We start from the raw sequence: 20,001 nt of genomic DNA, 5'->3' as shown, positions 1-20,001 counted from the left end.
TTAAAGTGGGTCGCAGTCCGACCAATTCAATTACTAATTAGGTTACTCACAAATTGTGACTCACTCCGATTGGTCAAAATCACAGGGATGGTGGCCTACAAGGTTCAGCAGACCACCATGTCTCTGATTTCAAATAGAGTAGACCAATTTTCTTAAAGAACACTGGGCTGAAAAATATAATTATAGTGTCAATGAGAGTTGGCCGTGGACCCCAGGACTGGTAACTTTTCAATGCTTTGCGATATATTGAACAATAGCAAACTATCAATACATGCTGATGCGGCATTTGGAAGGGACGCCCAAAACGCAACCCTCCCAAATACTGAATCGGTATCCACCCAAGTCCCATATTAGGAATCGATAAAACATTTATTAACTCCGGAAGTGGTTTCCGAGTGTTTGTGACTGCATTTAGAGTTCTTGATTATCTGATATATGTAAGTAGTTGCATTTATTTATCTATTTATTTGTTTTGCCTAGCGCCTGAATCACACCCTGAGGGGTATCTCTGCACTTTGGACTGTACTGCTCAGCGGGCTGACGGGCCATGGTAAAATAAGGTGGTCTTAAGAAGTTTCCTGAAATGCAAATAATCAGGGCATTGCCTCAGGTGAATGGGGAGCTGGTTCCAGTAGAAGGGAGCGGGGTAAGGAAAGGATTTCCCACCTAATCTTGTTTTCCTGACCCTGGAGACTAAAGGAAGTGATTTGCTTCCTGACCTAAGGGTTGTAGTAGTAGCAAAATGCTTAAGTTTCCTAGAGATGTAAAGAGGGCCTTTGTTATGCAAGGCCTTATGGACGATACAGCAGACTTTGAATTTGACACGCTTGCGGACTGGAAGCCAATGGAGTTTTTGAAGAAGGGGAAGGGTGAAGATTTGAAAGGAGCATCCATGACAAGGCGCGCAGCGGTGTTCTGGACTACCTGCAACCTATTGAGTAAAGAATCATTAGCAGAGACCAGGAGAGCATTGCAGTAGTCAAGACGGCTCATAACCACGGTCTGAATAAGGGTTTTACGGGTGTGATCTGGAAGGAAAGGAAAGACTCGTCGTAGCAAGCCCAAGACATGAAAGCAGGTGCCGGCTGTGTGAGCAGCATGCTCCTTTAAGGTTAAGGCACGATCTAGAAGGATGCCCAAGTTTTTAACTAGGGCCTTAGGGCCGGGGGGGGGGGCACCAAGGGCTGCGGGTCACCACTGTGGGTTCTACAGAAGAGGGGCATCTCCGAAGAGCATAATCTCCGTCTTCCCAGCATTTAGTTGGAGAAAATTACTTTTCACCCAGTGAGCAATGCCTGTCATTCCCTCCGAAAAAGTGGGCCAAGCCGTGATGAAGGATTTGTTGAAGGAGAAGAGAAGCTGGGTGTCCATCAGCATAAAAAATGGGCAGGAAGCCACTGGACCTAAGTAGGTTGGCCAAGGGGTCAATATAGATGTTAAACAATGTAGGTCTTAAACATGAGCCCTGAAGAACACCCTTGGTCAGTTCTATCATGTTCGACCGAAAAGGACCTAGATTGACAGACTGGGTACGGGAGGACAGGAAGCTTGTCATCCATTGAAAGGCAGGGCCTCTAAGACCAATCTCCTCCAATCTCCTGAGCAAGATCTGGTGTGAAATCGTGTCGAACGCGGCAGAAAGTTCCAACAGCACGAGAACCGTAGAGTGGCCAATGTCATCCTGATGTTATCTATGACCTCCAACAGGGCAGACTCTGTGCTGTATTTGGGCCTAAAACCAGATTGAGATGGGTCCAGGCTGCCAGTATTTTCGACATGGGCAGATAGAAGTTGATTGATGTGTTTTTTCCAGGACTTTGCTCAGGAGAGGTAGTAAGGATATGGGGCCGAGATTGGAGAGCTCTTCCATAGGGATCTTAGGATTTGTACGGATAAAGATGACCTGTGCGCCTTTTATTCCCGTGGATAGAGAGGTTGAGAATTGTGCCTATGGGTGAGGACAGTTGGTTGGAGAGGGAGGTGGCTACTTTTGCTGGGATAACATCCAGTGAGGCTGCACCACTTCGGTAGACATAGGAGGGAAGCTCTCCAGCAGTGGTAGAGCTGCAGATACTGGCGGGTCTGGAGGAAAAGCAATCGGTTGCTGGCTCCCAGGGGGGAGATCTTTTCATAGATGACTTCAATTTTCTGCGAGAAATACTGGGCGATGTCATCACAGAGAGCTTGAGAGGGAAACTCAGGGCTATCACAGGTTTTGGGACTGGTGAAAGATTTCAATATCTGCAATAGGGGTTTTGGAGAATTCCCTGCATTGGCCAACTATAGGGCGATGAACGTTTTGCGGGCACCTTTTATGTGTTTATAGTAGGCGGAGAGGCCAATCTTGAAATTGTCTTTGTCCCTCGCTTCCTGGGACCTCTGGGACCTATGCAAACGTCTCTCCAATTGTTTGCACTGCTGTTTTTCGGCACAGAGCTCGGGAGAGTACCAAGCTGATTGAGGCCGCCTAGCTAGCCTGGGGGTGGGGGTGGGGGGGGGGGGGGAGGACAGCAGTCACGCTGGGACCCAGAACAGTAAATTCAATAGATGCATGGTCTGACCAGTTCCATGGCTGTGGGGGTTCGCACGTGATACATGGGGTGTTGGGAAAGATAATATCAAGTGTATGACCCGCAGAATAGGTCGGGCCATCGTTGAGCTTAGTTAAGCCAAGGAGAGCTAGATCTGCAACGAGCAGCGACGTATCGGGGAGGGTGGCACGTTCACTGTGGACGTTGAAGTCGCCCAACAGTAGAAATGTATTAGTCAAAATTACATGGGGAGCAATTATTTCCATAAGCTGGAGTGAAAAGTCTGTCAAAGGGCCAGGAGGCCGGTACGCTACGGCACCACTCCAGCTAAGTTGTGGATGGAAATCAATGCGAAAGACAAAGATTTCTGTGTTAGAGTTGCAACTTTGCTTGAGTATAGAGATTGAAATAAAGTCCTTATAAATAATAGCAAGCCCCCCCTTTACTTGTCTATCCATCCTTAGGAGCCTATAGGCAGCTGGTAGCGCTAAGGTAATGGCAGGAGTAGAGTGCGGCTTGAGACATGTCTCAGTCAGGAACCATAACTCAGGGTTAACAGAGGAGAGTAGGTCCCACACCTCTGTAGCATGTTTAGGGAGGGATCTAACATTACATAAGACACCTTTCCAGCCTTTGTTGAGCCTGTTGGGTGACCTTTCTGGTTCCGGAGAGGGAGGAGAAATGTCCTCGATAGAGTATGGATGCTTGCAAGAACTACGACACCCAGGGGTATCTGATGTTAGAGTACTAGTAATAGTTTTGCACTGGAGCTGACAAAATATACATGAAAATGAAAATGTAGTAGTCCAAACTTAGCTACGAAACAACGGAGTAACGCACATGGGGATGTTGCGAGATTAAGTGATTTGCCTAGATTCAAACAACGTTGAGCCAAGAACTGAGGCTGGGAGTCACACCTGGGTTCTCAAAGTTGCCAGTGCTACACACTAACCCACATTTCCACCCAGAGTTGTTAGATGAATGTTTTTTACTGTGAAACTCCAAATCAGGCATCAGAAACAAACCCCTGGTTTATGCCCAGATCGGATTACAACCCGGCTCCGAATACGGCTCCGATTGTGCAATATTGTGACTTATCAAGATATTGATGGATTCATTTACTTATTAAACATCTGAATCAGAAGTGCTGCACAGAGATTTCCAGATTAATGTAATATTGGATGTTGCACATGGCATACAATCAATATTGGGGTCTATATGAATAAATGGGGGCACGATGGGGGGTAGTGATACAAAACACGAGTAGGAGGGTGAACCTTTTCATCTGAATGCAGAAGGGATGGCATATGGCAATCCAAGTATTTTAACAACTCTCACACAGGGGGGTCAAAAGGAAGTGTGTGCTACAAAATAGAGAAATCTATCCTATACTACTTCCAGACAAATGTTACTCCCACAAGATAGCAAGGTGCAACTTGGTAGTGGCTGTGGCAGGGAGGGGCCCAAAAAGTATTTGGACGAAAACTCTCACTCACATGCTTCCTCATTAGGTTCCTCCAACACACTGGGACTGCAAGGTACCCACTGTGGGCAACTACTTCCCCTCGGGTAAGGAGCAGGAGTGTTTTATATAAAGCACGTAAGATTTCAGTGCCTCATGGGTGAAAGTGAGGGGCAGATTGCAATAAAAGAAAGTTGTCTGTATTAAAACTATCTACGTAGGTACAACTTTATTATTAAGTCCGGTGGGATAGAGGATAAAAGCAATGTGAGACAGGGTTATTCTACCCTGTAATGTGGTCAACATGTTTCTGCCCTAAATGGCATCTAAGTTCAAGGCATTCATTAGGACTAAGATCTTCAGTCACTCTGCTAGAAAAAAAGTGTAAGAGAAAAAGAACAAGCACTGGCGTTGCCAATAGGTCTCGCAGTAGGAAAGTTGGAGCTATTGGTTTTGTAAATGACAAAGCCCTTTATGTATTTAAAAATGATAACCAAAGTGAAAGGCATTGTTATTTGCAATTGTAATGGCTCCAACTGTCGTACTGCGAGACCTATTGGCAACGTGAGTGGTTTTTCGTGTGTGAGTGGCGTTGTGTGTGTGAGTGGCGTTGTGTGTGTGAGTGGCGTTGTGTGTGTGAGTGGCGTTGTGTGTGTGAGTGGCGTTGCGTGTGTGAGTGGCGTTGCGTGTGTGAGTGGCGTTGCGTGTGTGAGTGGCGTTGCGTGTGTGCGTGGCGTTGCATGTGTGAGTGGCGTTGCATGTGTGAGTGGCGTTGCATGTGTGAGTGGCGTTGCATGTGTGCGTAGTTGAGTGGCGTTGCGTAGTTGAGTGGCGTTGCGTAGTTGAGTGGCGTTGCGTAGTTGAGTGGCGTTGCGTAGTTGAGTGGCGTTGCGTAGTTGAGTGGCGTTGCGTAGTTGAGTGGCGTTGCGTAGTTGAGTGGCGTTGCGTAGTTGAGTGGCGTTGCGTAGTTGAGTGGCGTTGCGTAGTTGAGTGGCGTTGCGTAGTTGAGTGGCGTTGCGTAGTTGAGTGGCGTTGCGTAGTTGAGTGGCGTTGCGTAGTTGAGTGGCGTTGCGTAGTTGAGTGGCGTTGCGTGTGTGAGTGGCGTTGCATGTGTGCGTAGTTGAGTGGCGTTGCGTAGTTGAGTGGCGTTGCGTAGTTGAGTGGCGTTGCGTAGTTGAGTGGCGTTGCATGTGTGAGTGGCGTTGCATGTGTGCGTAGTTGAGTGGCGTTGCGTAGTTGAGTGGCGTTGCGTAGTTGAGTGGCGTTGTGTAGTTGAGTGGCGTTGCGTAGTTGAGTGGCGTTGCGTAGTTGAGTGGCGTTGCGTAGTTGAGTGGCGTTGCGTAGTTGAGTGGCGTTGCGTAGTTGAGTGGCGTTGCGTAGTTGAGTGGCGTTGCGTTGTTGCGTGGCGTTGCGTAGTTGCGCGGCGTTGCGTAGTTGAGCGGCGTTGCGTGTAGTTGCGTGGCGTTGTGAAGTTGCGCGGCGTTGCGTAGTTGAGTGGCGTTGCGTAGTTGAGTGGCGTTGCGTAGTTGAGTGGCGTTGCGTAGTTGAGTGGCGTTGCGTAGTTGAGTGGCGTTGCGTGTGTGAGTGGCGTTGCATGTGTGCGTAGTTGAGTGGCGTTGCGTAGTTGAGTGGCGTTGCGTAGTTGAGTGGCGTTGCGTGTGTGAGTGGCGTTGCGTGTGTGAGTGGCGTTGCATGTGTGAGTGGCGTTGCATGTGTGCGTAGTTGAGTGGCGTTGCGTAGTTGAGTGGCGTTGCGTGTGTGAGTGGCGTTGCGTGTGTGAGTGGCGTTGCATGTGTGAGTGGCGTTGCATGTGTGCGTAGTTGAGTGGCGTTGCGTAGTTGAGTGGCGTTGCGTAGTTGAGTGGCGTTGTGTAGTTGAGTGGCGTTGCGTAGTTGAGTGGCGTTGCGTAGTTGAGTGGCGTTGCGTAGTTGAGTGGCGTTGCGTAGTTGAGTGGCGTTGCGTAGTTGAGTGGCGTTGCGTAGTTGAGTGGCGTTGCGTTGTTGCGTGGCGTTGCGTAGTTGCGCGGCGTTGCGTAGTTGAGCGGCGTTGCGTGTAGTTGCGTGGCGTTGTGAAGTTGCGTGGCGTTGCGTAGTTGCGTGGCATTGCGTAGTTGCGTGGCATTGCGTAGTTGCGTGGCGTTGCGTAGTTGCGTGGCGTTGCGTAGTTGAGTGGCGTTGCGTAGTTGAGTGGCGTTGCGTAGTTGCGTGGCATTGCGGCGTTGCGTAGTTGCGCGGCGTTGCGTAGTTGAGTGGCGTGGCGTAGTTGATTGGCGTTGCGTAGTTGAGTGGCGTTGCGTAGTTGAGTGGCGTTGCGTAGTTGAGTGGCGTTGCGTTGTTGCGTGGCGTTGCGTTGTTGCGTGGCGTTGCGTTGTTGCGTGGCGTTGCGTAGTTGCGTGGCGTTGCGTAGTTGCGTGGCGTTGCGTAGTTGCGTGGCGTTGCATGTGTGAGTGGCGTTGCGTAGTTGCGTGGCGTTGCGTAGTTGCGTGGCGTTGCGTAGTTGCGTGGCGTTGCGTAGTTGCGTAGTTGAGTGGCGTTGCGTAGTTGAGTGGCGTTGCGTAGTTGAGTGGCGTTGCGTAGTTGAGTGGCGTTGCATGTGTGAGTGGCGTTGCGTTGTTGCGTGGCGTTGCGTAGTTGCGTGGCGTTGCGTAGTTGCGCGGTGTTGCGTAGTTGAGCGGCGTTGCGTAGTTGAGTGGCGTTGCGTAGTTGAGTGGCGTTGCGTAGTTGCGTGGCGTTGCGTAGTTGCGTGGCGTTGCGTAGTTGCGTGGCGTTGCGTAGTTGCGTGGCGTTGCGTGGTTGAGTGGCGTTGCGTGGTTGAGTGGCGTTGCGTGGTTGAGTGGTGTTGCGTGGTTGAGTGGCGTTGCGTGGTTGCGTGGCGTTGCGTTGTTGCGTGGCGTTGCGTAGTTGCGTGGCATTGCGTAGTTGAGCGGCGTTGCGTAGTTGAGTGGCGTTGCGTAGTTGCGTGGCGTTGCGTAGTTGCGTGGCGTTGCGTAGTTGCGTGGCGTTGCGTAGTTGCGTGGCGTTGCGTAGTTGCGTGGCGTTGCGTAGTTGCGTGGCGTTGCGTAGTTGAGCGGCGTTGCGTGGTTGAGTGGCGTTGCGTGGTTGAGTGGTGTTGCGTGGTTGAGTGGCGTTGCGTGGTTGAGTGGCGTTGCATGTGTCAGAGGCTAAATGTAGCACAGGGAGACCTCCAGTGGTAAGACAATCCAAAACAACTTAGAAAACATTTGACAGTATGAAGAGATCAAACTCATGAACAAGCGTGATACACCTAAGCTAAAAATCATGATAAATAACAACACACATTAGAAGTGAAACTGCAAGTACAGAAGGACCAGCTTTGCTTGTTTAAAACTCCCACTTCAGGCAGATGAGTGTAATGTGTAAAGCGTCTTGTGCACATGAGCAGATCGGAGTCTGGAAGCAAATACAAAGAAGAGGAATGACTGAGGCGCATTGGTGTGAAGCACATCAAAGGGCTTCTCCTCCCCTAATTAGCCGTTCTGGGGAAACTGAAAGTACGGCCGGCCTGCGGCCGGCCATGAATAATTAGGGGAGGAGAAGCCCTTTGATGTGCTGGGCTGGCTGGCCCTGAATGCGCGTGCATGTTATCACGTGGTTCACGGGCACTGCAAGAAAACCGCGGCTGAAAGCCCTTTGGTTTGACGAGAAAATAGCCGACTTGAATTCTCCCCATTTCCCATTCCTGCGGAATGGTAAAGGCTCGACCTAAAAATAAGGAGAATACCCAGCCTCTACTTTTGACCAACCATGTGTCGCAGTAACAATCAGTGCAGTAGGTCAGATGGCCCTATGAACAATGTGTACAGTCCAACTCCACCATCTACAGAGTCTCTCACCACGTAGATTCCTCTTTCGTTCAAGGGTGGTGCTCCATCATAGACTATGGACTCCCTCCCTTGGTCAAGAGTAGAGGCCTGAGTATTCTCTTTATTTTTCTTTTGCACGTTTTTTTCTAGCAGAGTGACTGAAGATCTTGGTCCTGATGAATGCCTAACTTAGAAGTCATTTAGGCGGAAACATGTTGCCCACATTACAGGGTGCATGTCCATAACCCTGTCTCACATTGCTTTTATCCTCAATCCCGTAGAACGTAATAATAAAATTGTTATACCTATGGAGATAGTTTTAATACACACAACATTTTGTTGCACTCTGCCCCTCACTTTCACCAGTGAGGCACTGAAATCTTAAGTACTTTATATAAAGCACTCCTGCTCCTTCCCCGAGGGGAAGTTGTAGCCCACACTGGTTACCTTGCGGTCCCAGTGTGTTGGAGGAACCCAATGATGAAGCATGTCACCCTTGGGTGAGTGAGGGTTTTTGTCCAAACACTTTTTGTGCCCCTCCCTGCCATAGCCCTTGCCAAGTTGCACCTTGCTACCCTATATCTTGTGTGAGTAACAATCCCAGTATTTTGCCAGCAGTACAGTAGACAAGAGTTTTTTGTATTTGAATTACACACCACCATATTTCAAATCAGTCTTACTCACAATTGAATCCTAAGCTTCCCTCCATCTTTGTGAACCACAAATATCTTCAGTAAGGTGTGGGGAACCCCTGCTAGTTTAACTGGGTGGCCAGCAACCAATCAGAATTGCTGAAACACAGAGTTCAACTCTGAAAGCCTGAATAAAGCCTTCTGAGAACCTGAACAATTTTTCTAGCTACTTGACTGCCCACTTTTTCTAACAAATTCAAAATCGACTCCTGTGTTTATCCAATCCGGATTGGATGCTAGTCACCGAATCAGAATAACAGGCATCCCCCCACCCCATGCTCTCACAATTTGCCAGATATCTCTGCCGTCAGCAAAGCTATGTATTTTTCTCAAGTAGGAAGAGTTGGGAAGCAGGGAAGCAAGGAACCAAGGACTAGGGGTGGGCGCAACTCAAATAATTTGCTTTAGCGTCATTATGCAAAATTACACAAGACTTCGTGGAGCTTTGCGAGGCGAGTAGGCCAGCCTTTATCTCTATTTTCTTAGTATAAAAACAGACATGAGGATGCGTTTTGTGCTAAGAAAATAGACCTAAGAACACGAATAGCAGCAGCCAGCAGAAGCTTGCGCTCACTAATTGTGTTGTTCCTGTGCTCCTGAGGTATCATTTTTGTGCCAAATGATTCATACTTATTATGAGACCGACTGTGATCGCTTAGTTTGCGATGATTTCACGTCAAAAGAGTAACGCAAAATCACTTCAATTACTCGGTGTAAATAAAATTTCTCCCAGGCCTACCAAGAAGTACTCTTGAACGCGTCTCACATTCTGCGTGTGGCTTTTCCCACCATTGATCTGTGTGCAAATCTGCAACACGGAGGGTGCAGACGGGGATCTCCTTTCAAAATCCAAGAACCGAAACATACGAGTTCCACTCGCACCTCTACACGCAACACTTGAAGCACATACTACATTAGTTACTGGCACTCTATAAACAATCAATATCTTATGAATAAAGAGAGCTATGACCAGATGAACATGGCACCACATTTCTGGACTCAGTGGGTGCAGATTCATGACCAGAGGCTTCCTTCCCTGGGCTCAGCAGCATCACAAGCCAAGTCGAATCAGCTTCCTGCACAACAGGTACGTATTCTGTTTAAAACGAAATGCAATGTAGCCACACTTAGAAACGATGTATTCATTATATGATCAAAAATCATTACACAATAAACCTTCACACAAAAACACACACAAGTGCTCTGAAGTTGGCTGTGTCACGTGCCAATGATGTACAAAACTATGGAAGTCAGGCAGCATGAAGAGCCAAAGAAATATCAAATAAATAAAAAAAAACATACACATATACATTGCACAAAGATACACTAGTCATTAGGGATAGGTGCATAGTGTAAAGGATTGGATGACTGCGTTTGTGTCTCAAAAAAGAAAAATATTCCAAATTGACATGTGCATTTTAATACGCTGTAAACGCAACGCTTATTAAGAATCTGGGTTTAGCCAATAAGGATTCCAAAGGACAAACCATTTTGAATTGGAAATGAAGGAAAGTCGAATAGTGAATCAGAAATCCTAATGACCAATGAGATAGTTCAAAATGCCACTTTAATCCAGACAATGTCTGATACACTCGGATTCTCAATAACAAGACCACAGTTTGCCCAAAGTGGTTTGGAGGGTTCTCTGGATAGAGTTGTGAGACTAAGAGGAAAGTCAAGGCCTTTTTCCAAGCATCAGGTCGCGTATGAGGTCAGACTGTCTGGAAATGCATGTCCCACTGCTCCCATATGCCGCGTGACCCATAAGAAAGATTATCGGCTTCCTTCGTCCCTCCAGGGTCGAGATCCTTGTCGAGGTGAAATATTGACTCGTGAACTTGACCCCCTGGCACAGACGGTATTCAATAAAGGCAAAAGGGCTCCATAAGTCCAGTGGCTACAAGTCAAAGAGGAAAGAACAGGCACTTAGTGTCCAAGAACAAGAGGAAGTAAAGCACTAAAAATGAACAAAATGGATGGACAGGAAGCACCGCAGCAAGGCCGCCCACGGCTTCTGCGTCTAATGGCCATGGAGTACAGATGTCTCCATTGTGTCCAGATGGGGTCAAGCAGGCACCGCACTGAAAATATTTCTGCCCATAAAATGGGAGTTGATATACAGTCTGGCTGTCAGAGACAGTCATAACTGGGCACTTAGCAAATCTGTTCTTGTTAAAAAAAAAAAAAAAAAAAAAAAAAAAAGGACGGACAACAACAGGACAAGCCATTCTTGGAAGAGTCGCCTTGTCCTGTGGTAGGGGAAGAGAATATCCTGTAGCCCGCGGAAAACCCGAAACATAAGGAGGCCCAACCCCGATTAAAAGAGGATTGTGGTGAGGGAATAGCCGCAGACTGCTTACACGGTTACAACAGCCCCAAACCTATACCTACTACATGGCCAAATGGCTGATAGGCCAAATGGCCGCATCTTTTGACAACCCACAGAAAGACTTTGCAATTCATGGGAGGAGGAAGCACATAGGTTTGTGATGGGATGTTGCTATTTTCTGGATGAAAGGAGAATACTTCGCTGAATCCGTCTCCCAGATTTGCTCGCTCTGCGCTGCTGCGAGTGTGTCCATGCCGTTGCTAGTTCTGACACATTGCAGTTGGAATACCTTGAATGCATTGGAGTTTCATTTGTACATTTCGTTTTTCGGCTGGCGTGAACCAAACGTGTTGGTGAGGGTGAACATACGCATATGTCCCCATGAGAAGGCTAAGAACCTCCTGCCCCTAACAGGAATCTCCCCCACGTGGAAATGATGGTCGTACTAGCATATACCATTACTTGATCACTTGCACCGAAAAACACAAAATTCAGAATTTCAATCCTTCCCTAGCCTCTGATTGAGTTTGGGGTGAACATTGGTATGTTCAGGTCTCACATTCCTAGCCCATAGGTTTATCGAGTTCATGGCTTATGGCTGCTGCCACTCATGCAGACTCGCGTGAGGAACGACCCTGAACCACGTGCAGACAATACATTATTCTCCATATTCCGCGGGTGATGGGTAAACCAATCATTCACCTGATGCAGAAATACAAGAGGATCCCAGCCCTGCTGTGAAGAGGTCCAGCAAGACAGCTGCACAGAGACCAGCCTTCACCTCAAAGCAAGTGCTATGTGACTCCCAGCAACACCAGAGCAGCCATTAGTAGTTGGTCCTGGGCAGCTCTTGTGTCGCAGGGATCATTCCAGCAACGGAAGAGGGACAATGGACTAGTGGTAACCTCAACCTAACGTCCATGTTATGAAACTACCAACAATACAAGAGAACCACAACCACCAGTAAGAACCACAGCTCAACATCCAGCCTATGGGAAAATTGGCAATTCTAGAGACGCACAAAGACCAACAATAACGGCAACTCAATATGGAGGCAAAGAGAATACCAGCAAGACAAGAGCTATAAAGTGACCAGCAATAACCTCATGTTGATACCTAGGCTATGAGAATACCATAATTACAAGAGCAACACCAGTAATAACCAAAGCTCAACATCCAGACTATGGGAAAATTGGCAATACTAGAGACGCACAAAGACCAACAATAACTGCCACTCAATATGCAGGCAAATGGAACACCTGCAAGAATAGAGCAACAGTACCACCAGTAACCACCACAGCACAACATCCAGACTATGGGCAAACTGCGAACACTAGACAAGCACAAAGACGAGCAATAACCACAACTTGATGGTCAGACTTTGGAAATACTGTCAACACTAGAGAAGCACAGTGGCCTCCAATAACCTCACTTCAAAATACAGGCTATGGGAATACTACCCTTGCAAGAGCTGCACCAAGACAAGCTTTAATCTCACCTCAACGTCCAGGCCATTGGGATACTTAATACACAAGAGAAACACAAACACCAGCAATACCCACAACTAAACATCCAGGCTATGAGAATATCAGCAATGGAAGAGCAACACAAGCACCAGCAATAACCTGAGCTCAACATCCAGGCGATGAATGTATCAGCAACAAAAGAGCAACTCAAGCACCGGCAATAACCCGAGCTCAACATTCAGGCGATGAATGTATCAGCAACAAAAGAGCAACACAAGAATTAGCAATAGCCTGAGCTCAACATCTAGGCAATGAGAATATTAGCAATGAAAGAGCAAAACAAGCACCAGCAATACCCTGAGCTAAACATCCAGGTAATGAGAATATCAGCAATGAAAGAGCAACACAAGAATTAGCAATAGCCTGAGCTCAACATCTAGGCAATGAGAATATTAGCAATAAAAGAGCAACAAAAGCACCAGCACTAACCTGAGCTCAACATCTAGGTAATGAGAATATCAGCAACGAAAGAGCAAAACAAGCACCAGCCATACCCTGAGCTAAACATCCAGGTAATGAGAATATCAGCAATGAAAGAGCAACACAAGAATTAGCAATAACCTGAGCTCAACATCCAGGAAATGGGAATATCAGCAAGGAAAGAGCAACACAAGAATTAGCAATAACCTGAGCTCAACATCCAGGTAATGGGAATATCAGCAATGAAAGAGCAACACAAGAATTTGCAATAACCTGGGCTCAACATCCAGGAAATGGGAATATCAGCAAGGAAAGAGCAACACAAGAATTAGCAATAACCTGAGCTCAACATCCAGGTAATGGGAATATCAACAATGAAAGAGCAAAACAAGCACCAGCCATACCCTGAGCTAAACATCCAGGTAATGAGAATATCAGCAATGAAAGAGCAACACAAGAATTAGCAATAACCTGAGCTCAACATCCAGAAAATGGGAATATCAGCAAGGAAAGAGCAACACAAGAATTAGCAATAACCTGAGCTCAACATCCAGGTAATGGGAATATCAGCAATGAAAGAGCAACACAAGAATTAGCAATAACCCGAGCTCAACATCCAGGTAATGGGAATATCAGCAAGGAAAGAGCAACACAAGAATTAGCAATAACCTGAGCTCAACATCCAGGTAATGGGAATATCAGCAAGGAAAGAGCAACACAAGAATTAGCAATAACCTGAGCTCAACATCCAGGTAATGGGAATATCAACAATGAAAGAGCAACACAAGCACCAGCAATAACCTGAGCTCAACATCCAGGCAATGGGAATATCAGCAATGAAAGAGCTACACAAGCACCAGCAATAACCCGAGCTAAACATCCAGGTAATGAGAATATCAGCAATGAAAGAGCAACACAAGCACCAGCAATAACCCGAGCTAAACATCCAGGTAATGAGAATATCAGCAATGAAAGAGCAACACAAGAATTAGCAATAGCCTGAGCTCAACATCCAGGTAATGGGAATATCAGCAATGAAAGGGCAACACAAGCACCACCAATAACCTGAGCTCAACATCCAGGCAATGGGAATATCAGCAATGAAAGAGCTACACAAGCACCAGCAATAACCTGACCTCAACATCTAGGTAATGAGAATATCAGCAACAAAAGAGCAACACAAACACCAACCATAACCTGAGATAAACATCCAGGTAATGAGAATATCAGCAATGAAAGAGCAACACATGAATTAGCAATAACCTGGGCTCAACATCCAGGTAATGGGAATATCAGCAAGCAAAGAGCAACACAAGAATTAGCAATAACCTGAGCTCAACATCCAGGTAATGGGAATATCAGCAATGAAAGAGCAACACAAGAATTTGCAATAACCTGGGCTCAACATCCAGGAAATGGGAATATCAGCAAGGAAAGAGCAACACAAGAATTAGCAATAACCTGAGCTCAACATCCAGGTAATGGGAATATCAACAATGAAAGAGCAACACAAGCACCAGCAATAACCTGAGCTCAACATCCAGGCAATGGGAATATCAGCAATGAAAGAGCTACACAAGCACCAGCAATAACCCGAGCTAAACATCCAGGTAATGAGAATATCAGCAATGAAAGAGCAACACAAGCACCAGCAATAACCCGAGCTAAACATCCAGGTAATGAGAATATCAGCAATGAAAGAGCAACACAAGAATTAGCAATAGCCTGAGCTCAACATCCAGGTAATGGGAATATCAGCAATGAAAGGGCAACACAAGCACCACCAATAACCTGAGCTCAACATCCAGGCAATGGGAATATCAGCAATGAAAGAGCTACACAAGCACCAGCAATAACCTGACCTCAACATCTAGGTAATGAGAATATCAGCAACAAAAGAGCAACACAAACACCAACCATAACCTGAGATAAACATCCAGGTAATGAGAATATCAGCAATGAAAGAGCAACACAGGAATTAGCAATAACCTGGGCTCAACATCCAGGTAATGAGAATATCAGCAACAAAAGAGCAACACAAACACCAACCATAACCTGAGATAAACATCCAGGTAATGAGAATATCAGCAATGAAAGAGCAACACAGGAATTAGCAATAACCTGGGCTCAACATCCAGGTAATGAGAATATCAGCAACAAAAGAGCAACACAAACACCAACCATAACCTGAGATAAACATCCAGGTAATGAGAATATCAGCAATGAAAGAGCAACACAGGAATTAGCAATAACCTGGGCTCAACATCCAGGTAATGGGAATATCAGCAAGCAAAGAGCAACACAAACACCAGCAATAACCTGAGCTCAACATCCAGGCAATGGGAATATCAGCAATGTAATAGCAGCACAAGCACCAGCAATAATTAGAACTCAATCAACATACAAGCTATAAGAATATCAGCAATAAAAAAGCAACAAAAGCACCGCAATAACCTAAAATCAACACACAGGTGATGGGACTACCAACAAAACAAGACCAGCTATGGGAAAACTAAACCTACAAAAGCAGCTCAAACACTAGTAGTAGCCTATCTATGACATCCAGTCGATCAGAATACAAGCAATGGAAGAGCAGCGCGGGTCATGCTCTCACCTCAATATCCAGGCAATAGATTACTAAAAATAATTCGAGAGCAGAGCAAGGACCAATCCTGCTATGTAAACACCAGCAACAGAAAAGGAGTGCAACGACCAAAATACCTTCACCTGTCCAGGTGATAGGAACACCACCAATAAAAAGGCAGGGCAAGCACCTGCAACAACCTCACCTCCACGCCCAGGCCATGGAAACACGAGCCATGAAGGAGCAGCGCAAAGAGAAGCCACACTATGGGAAGAGAAGGGAAGAGAAGCCACACTATGGGAAGAGAAGCCACACTATGGGAAGAGAAGCCACACTATGGGAAGAGAAGCCACACTATGGGAAGAGAAGCCACACTATGGGAAGAGAAGCCACGCTATGGGAAGAGAAGCCACGCTATGGGAAGAGAAGCCACACTATGGGAAGAGAAGCCACACTATGGGAAGAGAAGCCACACTATGGGAAGAGAAGCCACGCTATGGGAAGAGAAGCCACGCTATGGGAAGAGAAGCCACGCTATGGGAAGAGAAGCCACGCTATGGGAAGAGAAGCCACGCTATGGGAAGAGAAGCCACGCTATGGGAAGAGAAGCCACGCTATGGGAAGAGAAGCCACGCTATGGGAAGAAAAGCCACGCTATGGGAAGAGAAGCCACGCTATGGGAAGAGAAGCCACGCTATGGGAAGAGAAGCCACGCTATGGGAAGAGAAGCCACGCTATGGGAAGAGAAGCCACGCTATGGGAAGAGAAGCCACGCTATGGGAAGAGAAGCCACACTATGGGAAGAGAAGCCACACTATGGGAAGAGAAGCCACACTATGGGAAGAGAAGCCACACCAGGGGAAGAGAAGCCACACTATGGGAAGAGAAGCCACACTATGGGAAGAGAAGCCACACTATGGGAAGAGAAGCCACACTATGGGAAGAGAAGCCACACTATGGGAAGAGAAGCCACGCTATGGGAAGAGAAGCCACGCTATGGGAAGAGAAGCCACACTATGGGAAGAGAAGCCACACTATGGGAAGAGAAGCCACACTATGGGAAGAGAAGCCACACTATGGGAAGAGAAGCCACACCAGGGGAAGAGAAGCCACACTATGGGAAGAGAAGCCACGCTATGCGAAGAGAAGCCACACTATGGGAAGAGAAGCCACACTAGGGGAAGAGAAGCCACACTAGGGGAAGAGAAGCCACACCAGGGGAAGAGAAGCCACACTATGGGAAGAGAAGCCACACTATGGGAAGAGAAGCCACACTATGGGAATAGCAGCAAAACCAGAAGAGTGCAGGCAGCAGCAACAACCCCGGGCTGTGAAGATACCAGCAACAAACACAGAGCAGCGCAGGGACCATCCCGAGCAGCAAGCAACGCGCAGCAAGCCCGGAGGAGGCCAGCAGCACCGGTTTACATGTAAAATGCAACCTTAGACACCACTCCATGATTGCATTCTACTCTCGTAGGTTAGGTGAACTTAAAATGACCTTCTATTGCACCGGATAAGTGTTCAGTGTAGACGTGTAGCAAAGAAAAATGCCACGAGAATGCAGTATAAATAGGCGACTGAATGAGTTATTGTGTTCTGTTTATCAAACTACAAAAAGCTATCTTGTATTGTGCAACTGATACTGAAGAAATGTAAATGCTCATATGGGTTGCAGCCTTGCCCTGTGAACAATGATGTATATTGTTTATTAAAATCAATAAAAAAAATATATAACTTGGTGAACACACACCCCCTCCCCCCACACAAAAAGGCCCTTTAATTTCACCGATCGCCACACGAGGTCTCGTGGTTTATACTGTACAGAGGTTGGTGGCAAAATGGTGATTTCATTCAACAAAGACAACATCACCTCCATGCGTGTTTCATATTCACGTGGAATGCAGTCGTTCCAATGAGTGTTTGTAGGCGTCCCGACCCTACTCCTAGCGGGGAGGGGGTAGTTACCTTGTGCCCTCGCCAGACGCCATGAGTTTGGCCGCGGTTTCCTCCCCTGCTCTCAGGTGGAGCGGTTCGTGCATTTAGAAGGCGCGTTTGTTTGTCTGATGCTCCACCTTGTGGCGAAAGGGGAGTTCACACGTCAGGTGCAGACTTGTTTTGGACAGGTTCGTCTGCCACATCCTGCGAGTGGCGTCGCTTTTTTTGGAGGGTGGGGGGAGAGTTGGGGGGTCAGAAGCTGCTCCCTCAAACTGGTAACTGCGATGTCTTCGTAGTTTACATTTCACGTTTTACTTACTCTTCAAGTCCCCGAGGATTTGCTTTTCCAGAATGTTGTGTTTCTGTAGTCGTTCCATTTAACCTATTACTCGGGTATAGTGCACGCCCTGAAAAGAGACGCCTCTGGGTATCTGCGAGCTCAAGTTGAGGGCGGGAGTTTATAACGGTTCACTTAAAAGGGATGTGAAGTTCAAGCCAAAGGCAGCGCGAATTTTCCACAGTGCCCGTCAGTGGGTGATTTAGGGGTTCACAATACATGCTCACCCAAAGCTTGGCCACTCCCCCTGACTCTACTTCTGCGATCCCTTTTTGAACAGTACCATAAAAAGAAGGAAGCAAAAAAAACCTGATGGGGGGAATGCTCAAATTAATCTCAGCCACTGGTAGGGTGACCAACTGGCATGGGTGCAAATTCAGGATGGCGAGTTTAAAAATTCAGGACAAAGGGTCAAAATTCAGGACAAAAATTCAGGAAAAAACTTCGGGACAAAATGTAAGTTTTACAGAAACATCAGAGGAGGCTATGCAATAGTATATAAGTAAGCCCATTCATATCCAATATATTCAACCATTTCCAAACCTATCCATCGTGTATCCTTACATCCATCATTTCACTCATCTATCCCTTCATACATCCTTCCATCCATCCATTCACTCACTCATCCATCCATTTACCCCTTCACCTGTCCAGCCATCCTTTCACTTACTCGACCCTCCACCCAGACACTCAGCCTTCCACCCATTCACCCTTTCAGTCATCCATCCATCCACCCTTTCTCTCTCCATCGACCCTTTCACTTAGCCCACTGGTGTAAGGAAACTCGAGGAGAGCCTCCCTGCAAGGCACGTGGAGGGGCCTCCTCCTGGCTCAATCAGGAGCCCTGCAGCCAGAGTGCAGTACTGAGGGGGCCCCCTGGAGCTTAGGGCCCCCCGCACTGCGGGGGCCTGTGTTACACCCCTGACTTAGCCAAACTCCCTTCCTTCCATCCATCCATCCATCCATCCATCCATCCATCCATCCATCCATCCATCCATCCACCCATCCACCCATCTACTCATCCACTCATGAATCCATCCATTGATCCTATCACTCATCTATCCACCCTTTTGTCCATTTACCCTCCCTTTCATTCACTCATCCTTCCTTACATACCCTTTCACTCATCCGTCCATCCATTCACCCTTTCACTTATCAATTCATCAATCCATCCATCATTTCACTCATCCATCCACCCATTCACTTGCCCATCATCCACCCTTTCACACATCCATCCATCCTTTCACTCATCCATCCACCCTTTTACCCATCCATCTACCCTTCCACCTATACATCCATATATTTACCTTTTCTCTCATCCATCCTTCCACTCACTCATCCATCCATCCATCCATCCATCCTTTCTCTCACTATCCATCCATTCACCCTTTCAGTCATCCATCCATCCTCCCTTTCCCTCGCCATCGACCCTTTCACTTAGCCCACTGGTGTAAGGAAACTCGGGGGGGGGGGGCTCCCTGCAAGGCACGTGGAGGGCCCCCTCCAGGCTCAATCAGGAGCCCTGCAGCCAGAGCGCAGTGCTGAGGGGGCCCCCTGGAGCTTAGGCCCCCCGCACTGCGGGGGCTGCAGGGGCCTGTGTTACGCCCCTGACTTAGCCAAACATCCATCCATCCATCCATCCATCCATCCATCCACCCATCCACCCATCCACCCATCTACTCATCCACTCATGAATCCATCCACTGACCCGATTACTCATCCATCCACCCTTTCACTCCTTCACTCATCTATCCACCCTGTTGTCCTTTTATCCTCCTTTTCTCTCACTCATCCATCCTTTTATCCCCCTTTTACTCATCCATCCATTCAGCCTTTCACTTATCAATTCGTCAATCCATCATTTTACTCATTCATCCACCCATTCACTTGCCCATCATCCACCCTTTCACACATCCATCCATCCTTTCACACATCCATCCATCCTTTCACTCATCCATCCACCCTTTTACCTATCCATCTACCCTTCCACCTATACATCCATATATTTACCTTTTCTCTCATCCATCCTTCAACTCATCCATCCTTTCTCTCACTATCCATCAATTCACCTTTTCATTCATCCATTCATCCTTTCACTTATCCATCCAGCCATCTACCGATTCCTTCACTTACTCTCTCGCCCACCTTTTAAAATTAATTATGAGCGGAGCATTTGTCTGCAGAGTTCCAGACAGAAGAGACCCCATCAAGAACTCGGGGAGGGTTCACTATGCCCCTGCAAAGTGGAAGTCATGCATGATGCACAGTGCCAGGCCATGAGGTGACTGTGACATGGTGTTGTTTCCAGGGCTTTAAGTGGGATGAAAAAACTGAGTGGTCTCTCCAAAGGGGGTGTTCA

This window comes from Lissotriton vulgaris, chromosome 5, assembly GCF_964263255.1.
Source record: "Lissotriton vulgaris chromosome 5, aLisVul1.2, whole genome shotgun sequence".
Taxonomy (NCBI): Eukaryota; Metazoa; Chordata; class Amphibia; order Caudata; family Salamandridae; genus Lissotriton; species Lissotriton vulgaris.
Note: the sequence above shows the minus strand (reverse complement) of the source record.